Below are 12,215 nucleotides of genomic sequence, written 5' to 3'. Positions count from 1 at the left end.
GTGGCCCTCATCTTCAACAGCTCCACAACTTTCAATTTTTCTGTTAAGAAGAAATATAGAAAGTTATCTATCTTTCCCCAATCTATTAAACAAATTCAAATTATTTCTTACTGTTCCTTGCAAGGGTTCCATCACCTTTCCACTCTCATAATTCACCTCAACTAGATAGAGCAATAGATCGTATCAAGTCGAGCCAACTTTGACACCTAAGGCCCATACAATCAAGGGTTTTTATATCTATAAAAATATATACCCCTATAATATGACACATGCTATAACAGGTCATGTTGTATGGAACCCTTGACCCAAGGGCCCATTAATTATATTTTTTATTTTTTTTCAATTTTGTATTAATTTTTATTATGACTTTTGAATTTTTCATACTAATCTTTTAGTTCTTTTTTATCGGAATAATGACAAATAATTAATAAATTTAGATTATCCATATTATCTTTTAGTTTTCTCATAAAATTAATAATAAATTTATTATTTTTTTAATTTTTTATAATATTAATTAATATTTTTTGATTTTTTACGTAAATTATTTAGATTCTCTACGTAATAAGGAATAAATAAATAATTTTAATAATTAATAATTTTTTTAAAAAATTGTGTACAGTATTGTGTTAAGTCAGATAAACCCATAACATAATCTGCATAACCCATGGACTTACCCACGAGTTGCACTCGGATAGGGATGGCAACGGGGAGGGGCAGGGAGGGGATATCAATCCCCGTTCCCGTCCCTGTTACAAGGAAAACAAAGAATCTCCTTCCCTTCCCCGTCCCCGCGGGAAAAAATCCCCTCCCCATACCCAAGTCAATAAATTTTAATTTCTCAATATTTTATGAATATACACTCTTCAATAGTGCATTATTAATAATTCTAATAATCAATAAATAAATTTTACGAAACTACAAAAGAGTATCTTTTTTGTTAAAATGAAATTAATTAAAAATATATATATCGAAGAGATCTCACAACTTCTGTACAATGTTCCACCTTTTATAAAAAATATTTAAATCTTTCAAGCACATTTTCCTATAATATAAAATAAAATATGTATAATTAAATGTCCAAATCATTGCTTCATAAATTGACATTGTCAATTCCATCACACTATGAAGTTTGAAGAAATAAGAAAACAATTAGACAATATCTGGCACTTTTAATGCGTTGAAAATCATCATACTCAAAGATATAGTCATTAGCAAAAACTGTAATAGACAATGCTACTACAACATCAGCAATCTCACTCCACTTAGCTGGATCCCCTGGCCTATCTGCTACTTTTCTACAAAATTTTTCAAGAAAAATACATGTCACAACTGAAAAATCTAACAATATGCAATTATCAAGGTTGTCAAACATCATTAAAGAATATGCAATAAACAACTCCAAACTCATCAAATTTAATATGAAAACCAAAAACTTGACTTTTTGAAGAAAAGAAAAAAAAACACCTTTAACACAGATGAAATTTGTACAATTTAGTATGACAAAAATAAACACATTTACTAGTTTCCCTTTTTGTAGCTTGAAACTCTCTTCGAATGCAAGAATCAAGCACTACACTAATGCAGTCATTTACATTAATAGAAAGATTAGCCCATCTTTCCTTCTTCAGTTTTGTTTATCCGTTGTTTCTGAATACAACTGTTAATGTGTTCAGGCTTTAACTATGATCAGTCTTTGAGTTGTCACCCTCTTCAACTGCAGCTTTCAATCCAATTTATATCAACAATTCAGACAATGATACAGTGCAAATAACATGAAAAAATTACACAAACCAACTCCCCAATTCATGTCCAATCCCGTACTTCAGGAGCAAAGAATGCTAGTATTACACCACAGTCAAAACGAGGAGATTTCGAAATTCTATGTATTATTCTAAAGATATCTCAAGAAACAATTTGTTTCTTTCAGTTTATTATTCAGTGGTATCATTGAATGACGTTTAAAAACATAAACCAGTTATTATTTAGTGGTATTATTCTAAAGATATCATTGAATGACGAAATAATTATTTTATTAATTTTCTTTCTAATATAATTTACAATAAAAACGTGAATTAAAAATAATTTTTAAAGTTAAAATCAAGAATCACACGGGTAAAGTCACTGCTTGTAAAAGGGGTGGGCAGTTACCAGTTATCACAATTACAAGTAAATTAGGAAGCAAATCCGCTAAGTTGATTGCGAGGACAAGATTGGCTTTTAAAACATGGTGGTCCCTACCTCAACCTATTCACACAAGAAATTTGGGTCCCATTATCATCACATCCTTATAGTTTTTTTAATTTATTAGCAGTCCTACGACATTTTCTCTTCCTCTACCATTTACCTTTTGCAGCCCTTTGAATCTGAGAATTAGTAGTGGAATGGAGAATTTGTAATTAAATATATTAAACTAATTAAAATATACTAGAAAATCGAAATCCACTTACATGTCAAACATCAAGGTTGGAAAGTGAAACTCAAATCCATGTCATCAATTATCAACTACAACACCTAAAAAAATAGGTAATAAATTCTTGCAATATTTTAAAAACCAATATTTTAGAGATTAATGAAAAATATTTATTATCTTATGAATCATTATCATCATAGATTGTCAAACAAGACTCTTCACTTTTCAAGAAAATAAAAAAAAAATTAAAGACAAAATCTAATAATTATTAACTTTATATTAAAGTTGATAAAAATTCATTTTATTACCTTTTAGGTCAGCCCATAACCAATTTTGAGAACACATTAATGCCTCCAATGTACCTGAATGAAGTCTATTGCAATGTGGACTTATTACCTTTCCAGCAATGCTAAAAGCAGACTCAAAAGCAACAGTAGAGACTGGAATAGCAAGAATATCTCGAGCAATCCTCTGCAAGGTTGGATATTTAAGCCCATTTAACTTCCACCAAGTCAATATATCAAAGTCTGGACTCCTAGGTAGAAGTTGCTCCTTCAAATAACATTCCAGTTCTGACTTTCTCAAGATATTACTTGATTCTTATTCAATAAACATATCAAAATCTGCTAGATACTCTTCATCACCAAAAAACTAGATTGAGAAGGAGATGAAGCAAACAAAGTTTGACTTGTACTACTTTCATGCTTCAGTTGATATTCATAAAGCAAATCATGACAATACTGTTGAATTCTAATTATTTCATCTTTGCCATCATCTCCATATATCAAAGGAAAGAAATAATCTAACAATTTTATTTTGAATCTAGGGTCTAAAACAATGGCCACCCCCATAACACCATAAATCACACTCCAATACTTGTTAAATTTTTCAATCATTTGTGCAGCCATCTTCTTTATCATGACATTCTCACACATGAGCCATTTTGCCAAATGAATTTTGATTTGACAAATTTTAGGAAAATATTTATTTGCAGTCGGAAATTTAGTACTAGAGAATAATAGAGTGGCATTGTAAAATACTTCCAATTTTCCACAAATATCTTATGCAAAATCTCATTCTTCCTCCGTTGGTAAACATTTATATTGTGGCTCACGAAGTTTTAACTGAAAAAAAACTTCTTTGTAAATCAAAGCAGTATTAAGCATAAGATAAGTTGAGTTCCAACAAGTCTTACAATCAAGAGACAACTTCTTTGTACTTTGAATGCCCAACTGATTGACTGTTTCCTCAAATTTTTGCTCTCTTTTAGGTGATGCTCTCCAAAAGGAAACACTCTCTCGAATCTTTACAATTCCATCACTAATTATAGATAAACCATCTTGAACAATTAAATTGAGAATGTGAGCACAACAACGCATATGAAACAATGAACCATAAAGCATAAGTGATGAATGTGGTAATTTATTCAAGATATCATCAATAATTGCATTATTAGTGGAACAATTGTCCACAGTCAATGTGGACAATTTTCTATCAATATTCCACTCATAAAAGCAATCAGCCAATACCTTAGAAATCACATCTTTTGTATGTAAGGCATGAACATAAACAAACTTATAATTCAAAAAATTGTTTACTGAATACATATATATATATATATATATATATATATATATATATATATATGAATGTATATATTAACAAAATATATTAAAAAACATTAAACATTAAAAAAAAATTACCTTATAAGTCTATTTTGTAACTCTCATTTGTTATCGATAAAGCAGGTTGTAATAGTCATGTACCCTTTGTTTTGGTTGCTTGCAATCCACAAATCACAAGTGATTGCAATTCTCCCTAAATTTTTGTTTAACAATTTCATTGTCTTGCCCTTTTCAACATCATAAATGTTCATTATATCCTTCTTAATGGTGTTTCTAGAGACCATCTTGAACAAAGGTTGAATGGTGTTACAAAATCTCCTAAACCCACAATGATCTACTATGCTTAAAGGATATTCATGCAATATAATCATATTTGCAAGGTCTTTTCTACCTGCCTCTTGATCAAATTGATAAGTGGATAATGTCAACTTATTATTCTCTCTATGGGATCCCACAAGCAACTTCTGTGATACATCATGATATTTTCTCTTTGACAAATTTTATGATGATCATGTAAATATCTAGTGCCATTTTTTCCTCCACTAACCAATTGTTTGTGGCAATAGTTACACTCTGCCTTGTCTTTTCCATCAACCTTTACTTTCTTAAAATGTTGTCATATAATTGATTTACACCTTCCAGTAGGATCAGTAACAAGAGAATTATCAAGTGCAATTTGAAGAGGGTTTGAACAAGGACTATCCAACTCCTGACTTGATTTATTAATTTCATCAACAGACAATTACATCTGATTACTTCCTACCGGAGTTGCAGTATGAGGACCACTTTCAGAAGATGTTAGTTTTTTAAAGGATTGAGAATTTTGCATGTTAACATCTTCAATATTTTTTCTTTTATTAACCAAAGAGTTTTCAACAGACATTCCTATCAAATAGTCTAAAATTTAAAATACAAGTTAATATATAACATAAATATTAAAACCCATAATGCGAATTACAATCAATAAACTTTACTTTTACTAAAACTAAATTATGCCTTAAAATTCAATGACATGGCAAAAGTATAACAACAGTCACCAGAAACACTTTAAATAAATAAAAGTTAAAAAGATGTCTATCATAGAAAGTCAATATGTAGGACAAAAGAGGTAAAAGTGTAATATATTGAACAACTTCAAGAAAAGGTTTATTAAAAAGGGAGAAGGACTATTTCCCACCTAACTTTTGATGTGTTTTCAAAATACCACCCATGATAGATGAAAATTCACTTTTCCCACCCATGAGCCGTTAATATGAATGATATCTATTTGTATAAGGATAAAATATCCATTTTACCTTTGTTAGATGAAATGACAAAAATACCCCTCAATTTAGAAACTAACATTTCACCTTACCTAAAGTTTTTAAACTTTGAAAACTAACATTTTCACCTTCAAACCTAGGGTTTTCATATTTTTCAAAATACAACCACCCCTCATAACTTTCAAAACTAGCAGTTTCACCCCCATTCTTCAACTTTATCTCTCGACGTCGTCTCCAGCCTCCTCCTTCTCCTGGTGGGACGACGGTGGTATGATGAAGAGATATTTATCTCCTCGTCGCACGGTGCGACGAAGAGACAGAGATCTCTTCGTCGCACGATGTGACAAAGAGACTAAGATCTCTTCGTCACACCACCGTGCTACGAAGAGACAGAGATCTTTTCGTCGTACCACCGTGCGACGAAGAGGTCTCTCTTCGTCGCTCCACCCAAACGACGAAGGACGACTTTTCGTCGTCCTTCGTCGCTCGTTGCATCGTCCAGACGCTACGACGAAGGGTCGTCCTTCGTCATCCTTTGTAGTCAGAGATGGAAGATCGATCGATTGCGTCGGCCATCGGTGGTGGCCGGAGAAGGAAGCAAACTCTGGGGGTAAAATCTAAATTTTTCAAACTTTGAGGATGGGTTAGTTATTAGTTTTTAAAACCTGGAGGGGGAAACGTTTAAATTTTAAAGTTTTAAGGTTTTAAATAGTAAATGATGATTTTGCCCCTGTCCCTAACTAAAAAATTGGATGGTAATTTGGTCATGGGTGAGAAAAGTGGATTTTCATCTATCGTGGGTGTCATTTTGAAAACGCATCAAAAGTTAGGTGGGAAATAGTCCTTCTCCCTATTAAAAAATCGTTTCTAAAGGAATAGCAGAGCAAAGACATGGATAATAAAGAAACTTAAAGCAAATTTACAAGCACGACAAAGATGTACTGGAACCAAGAAAACAACAATGTAGTTAAAAAAGAGTTCTACTTCTATCAATCCAATGATAAAAGCAGCTTATCAAGGTAAAGACTAATTTCATAAAAGCCTTTTATCACCTTGGACATGATGCAATATCATATAAATTGAGAACATGCCAGTGCACAGTGCAATCACGGAAGGAAGAAGCTTACCTCCAACTACAAAGCAAAGAAGCTTTGGTTGGGAGAGGGAGTATGCAGTGCAGCTATAGAGTGAAAAATGGAACCTTTGGCTAGCAGAGGAAGTGTGCGGCTGTGGAGTGAAAAATGGAAGGAAAAGGGGATTTAGATTTAGGGTTAAAAGATTGGTGGCAATTTTGTAATAAAAATTATTAAGGTTATAGTTTTTAGTAAATATGTATGTGATTTAGGATAATTTTGTAATAACTTCCAATTTAATTAATTTGGTATATTTGTATTTTATGATAATGAGATTCTGAAGTTTTTTTAATATATTAGATTAATAGTTCAGAAATTAGTAAAAACTGATAATTGATAATTCAAAAATTAGTAAAATTAAAGTTATGATTTTAATAAATTATAATGTAAAAGTTTATAATTTATTAAACTTTTGTAACAACTTCCAATTTAATTAATTTGGTGCATTTGCATTTTATGATAATGAGATTTTGAGGTTTTTTTAATATATTAGATTAATAGTTTAGAAATTAGTAAAAACTGATAATTGATAATTCAAAAATTAGTAAAATTAAAGTTATGATTTTAATAAATTATAATGTAAAAGTTTATAGAATTTAATAGTTCAAAAAAAATTATATTAATATATTAGATTTAGGGGGCGAGGCGGGGCGGGGCGGCGCAGCCTAGGACATATGTATCCCTGTCCCCAACTCGTCTTCGATTACGAGGATTTTTTTTCATTTTCATCCCTACCTTTTTTCTCGTTTTTATCGGAAAATCTCCTCCCCATTAATTTCGGAGAGGGTCGAAACCCCTAAAATCGGGTCCAAATTGTCATCCCTACTATTGGACCACATAGGCTATACCAAAAAAGAGATTTAAAATGGCTCGATCCGTTTAACATGTCTAATCTTAATCCTATTTTATTCTGAAAAAAAAAAAATCAATTGACTTTCTATTATTCAAAAGAGTATATAGAGAATGTCCACCATGAAAGAAGTAGATTACGATGAAGACTATAATCGATCATAGTAACTTAGTTGGAGTTGCAGAAAAATTTCAATGACAATGCCGGCTGTAATAAGACAAACAAAAATGAGATATAACAAGATCATGTCCGGATCGATTGTGCTTTGTTTGTTTTGTGTTATTAGTAAATGCAATTTTATTATTTAACTAAAAATAATAAATTAATTATTTATCGTAAAACCAACCCGTTCTCATTAATGGAGACGAATGACAGATAAATAAATTGATTTTTTATTTTTAAAAAGTGGAAAATCGTTGTTGGGTAAATTAGTCATTCGGCCAAAATTAAAACTTAAAAATGTCTTTGCACTCTTTATGATGCTGAAAACGTTAAAAAAAGTAGGCCCAGCCCTGCATGAAAGCAACTCTGTGGGCCTATTTAATGAACTTGTTCAAAGATCGCCTGCGTACGACTTAAGATCTGAGGATATGAGATTGAAGTTCCAATTTGATTACGCTCGTAGTTTTCTTCTATTTTTTGTCTTTATTTGGAATTTCAGGTATCAAAGTTTAAATTACTGTACTTAAAATAAAGGAAATGTTTTATTTCAAATTTAACACTTATTTTTCTTTTCTCCATCTTCAAATTCGACCAGTTGCGTTATTACTTTTTCTATAGTGTTAGTAATACATTTCAATCAAGAAAATTATTTGAAGTTAAAAGTATATATTTGATTTTGGAAATTTATATTTAGGATTTATGTAAAGATTAAGGGGGTATTTGATTTACGTAATATTTTATTATTAAAATAGAAAGATTACCTTAAAGATAAATTACTTATTAAAATAATACTATGTATAAATGATTACTATATTTGATAGAATTTGATAGGTATAAATAATTATTATGTTTTGTTAAAGGTAATAAAAGAATACTAGTACTTAAATACCCTTGAATATAATTGTTTTTAAATATTTTTTTTATTAATTAAAAATAAATTTATTTTATATCAAAAAATTAATAAATAATAATATAATTATAAATCAAAATTACATTGGTAATCTTTTAATACATAAGGTGAATGTGATAATCAGATTATCACATATATTACCTGTCAAATCAATATTGATAATATAAGATTATCATAATCTTTTATTACTGACAAACCAAATAAAAAAATAAAAAATAGATTACCAAAATAATTTTTAAATCTTGAAATCAAACAGCCCTTAAAGGTAAAAGTTTTATAAAATAGAGAATTAGTGTAATTAGAAATTATTATGTCATTAAAATTAAAATTATCAAAGCATCAACACAGTAAAACTGAAAGATATTGATGAATTTGATTAGACTAAAACTCACATCCTCAAATATAATAATAAAACTATTCGCATTTATTATTTTAAATATATAAATAAATATATATTTTATGTGTGTTATTATATAATTTTTTAATTTTAAATTAAAAATAAAATTATACTCAATCGTATGATAACATAAATAAAGTGTATCTATTTGTGTATTTACAGTAAATATGTATAATATTACTCTAAAAATAATTTAATCCAAGCATAATTTTCAGGAAAGAGGAAAAATAATTAGTGCTTAGTAAATGAGCGGTTATTCTTAGCAAGACTGTTATAATTTTCAACGTATCGAATTTCATTTAAAAAAACAATTGTCTCCTATTAAATTGGGATCATGTTGTCATTGTAATAATCATACTGTTAACATAATTAGAATAAAAATAAATCTATAGATTTGAATTTGAATTAGGAATGCTCATATGCAATACCTAGATGTATGTAACTCCACTACTTCGTCCAATATATATGAAGGACCATTATAAGGCTAGGGAAATCAAAGAAAAACCTAAGAGAAAGCAAAAGCATTCATGTGTCAAGTGGTTTAAGTTGAATTCAACTCTCAATCAGAGAACCGTGCAATATTCATATTTCGTACTTATGATATAAACTTTGTCAGAATACTTTCTCAAAGTTATTAATAACATAATTGCAATATAGATTTGTCATCAGGGGATCAAACAATGTTAAAAATTTTCCTATATTTAATCCTTACACTCTCAGTTATTCTTATTATACTGGATAATAAAATTATATAGTTTATTCTAACTATCGTTATCATAGACTATCTTGCACAATATTCAAAAGTACATACATTAGTTATTGACGAAAAATCTTAACAATTGTTTAACACTGGTAAAAGGGCCCTAACCATTATAAACATTCATATACTAACAATATATGACATACTAGTTGAAAGCACTTTAATGGCTAATGTGTTCCTAGAGAGGGGTGAATAGGATCTTTTAAAATTTAAGCACGATTAATAAATTAAACAATAACAATATATGAGCAAAAATAAAAAGAAATGTTAAAAAGTGCTCAGTGTTTATAGTTTTCTCTTTCAGGCTTCCTACATCTACTTTTTCAAGCAACAAGTTTGAAATTTCACTAGAAACAATCAAACTTATACACTAGTTTATTTGAAATTTCATTGAATAGAATAGTTGTTTGAGATTTTGCCCATAATAATTTAAATATTAATTTAAAATGTAAAAGTGCCTTCACAAGGCTGAATTACACAATTGAAGTATAAGAATTCTCTAAAGAGTATGAGTTTGAAGCTTAGAGATAGAAAATGATGGCTTTTAGAGAAGAAAATGATTATAGCTTGAAACAGTAGGTTGTCTAACCTTTTTCCAACTTGAAATGACTTGAATTTATGGGCAAAGGGTGTTGAAAAACTTAAAATAGATGTTAGGTTTGGAGAAGTATCCGCTGACATCTAAAAATGATTTATTTCAATATATTAGAACGTGACACCACAAACAACCTTTTGTGGGACTTTCTTTATACTTTGGCCATAGATTTTTATTTCTGATATTTTTTGACATTCGTCTAGAAACTTAAAATCAAATTATTTCAAACCAATAGATTCCTTAGTGAGTATTACTCGATTTTGCATATGAACAATGTATGAACATGAATAGCCTTGTATTTATAGATCATATGATATATACGCATTCATTTTGGATGTAATTATGACATTTTAGGTCTAAAAATCAATGGTACACTAGTATGATCCTACAATGAATCATTGACCACATTAAATATTCATATGATTCATCATAATCAATCATTTTCAAAAAAATAATTCACTAACTGTTAATTCACACTAATACTCTAATGATATAAATTTCACATAAAGTCACCTATACTAATATCGTTTGATAATAGTCAATGGAGATATTCAATATGTTTACTATAAGATATCATTGCCCAATTAGCATCATGTATATAAGGAATGCTTTGATAATTTGATCTTCTAAAGATCTGTATCATTCAAACAATTGATATGCGTATAATATATTTAATGAAGAAATATGTTAAGTAAAGCAAAATACACGTGTAGAGAAGGCCAATAGGCTAGGTCAACCCACAACCTGACACAAGCATGACTTTTTTGGCCCAACAGGTTGAGTAGATCATGCCCTAAACTATGAGATAAAACCCATGGGTTAGCTAACATGGTTTAATACTATTTAACAATTTTTTTTAATTTTTTAATTAATTTTTTGGATGGGTTGACCCATTAGGTATGACCTGTTATTTTAGTAGACCAAAATAATTGAAAAATTAAGTTTATATAATTAAAAAATAATAAAAAAATATTTTTTGAGTTAGCCTACATAAAGCCCACAAGCCAGCTCATTAAAGGGCCATGGGGGCATGACTTAGAGGCTTTAAGCCTTGAGATTTTGTCATGTCAGGTCAGCTCAATACGAAAGCCCACTAAATAACAGGCTTTAGCATGACCCAAAACGTGGGCCCGATGGGCCATGCCAGGATCGACCTAGCATGGTCGCCCCACCCCTGTCATCTTTACACATGTGAAGAAAAGAATGTTTCTTTTATTAATATAAATTATTTGCACAAGATGAAACACCATGAAACCGACAACACGATTGATTCCTAAGATATACACCAACACAATCTATAGAGTAGGCCTTTTGAAAAAATGATAACATCCACTCAGTTTCCTGGTGCACTAGTGTTAGAACTTACTTTAATTGATAAAGTGGCTTGAGCCACCAAACCTATAAGTCAAACATGCACAATCTCTTGAATGCCCACCAGGCCTGTCTTAAGAAGGTGATCAAATGTAATCAAGCATATAAAATCCTAAAATACATAGGAAGTAAATCTCATCAAGGGGTAGTATTCGCTCAACACCCTCACACCTTGACACTATAACTAGTAAGCAAGGCAACTATGTTAGCCAAATCCATGTAATGTAGTGGCGATCCACAAACACCATTTTTGGGCATGTAGAGGCTACCCTCGTGCAAGAGATCCTATACCCTCAATATCATCGTGCATCGATGCCATGATTGGCCTTGAAGGGTAGATGACCCTAATTTACATGCCCGAGGACCATAGTGGCACTAACTAGATACTATCTCTCAATGTTTAGTAGATCCTATTCGCTCAATTTCATTGTACATTAACACTCGAATTGATTAGCAGCAATCCTAGTTATCAAAATTTTATTTAGTTTTTTATTTGTCTATTCAATTGTTTAGAAAATGGTTTGATAAAATTTGAACTTGATATAAACATTTTGATTATGTTTCTGTCTAGAAGTAAACTTTCATAATCACATGAAACTTTAGTTAAAAAATACACGGATTTCTATATGCATGGGGGATGGGAAATACTTCTATTCTTGGTTGATGGAAGTTGAGGGATAAGAAGCATATAAGATCTTAGTTTGAATTTTTCTTTTTTAAATAATAAAAGTGATCTAGTA

This window comes from Mangifera indica, chromosome 1, assembly GCF_011075055.1.
Source record: "Mangifera indica cultivar Alphonso chromosome 1, CATAS_Mindica_2.1, whole genome shotgun sequence".
Lineage (NCBI taxonomy): Eukaryota > Viridiplantae > Streptophyta > Magnoliopsida > Sapindales > Anacardiaceae > Mangifera > Mangifera indica.
The sequence above is the reverse complement of the archived record's forward strand: the minus strand, read 5'-3'. Positions refer to the sequence as shown.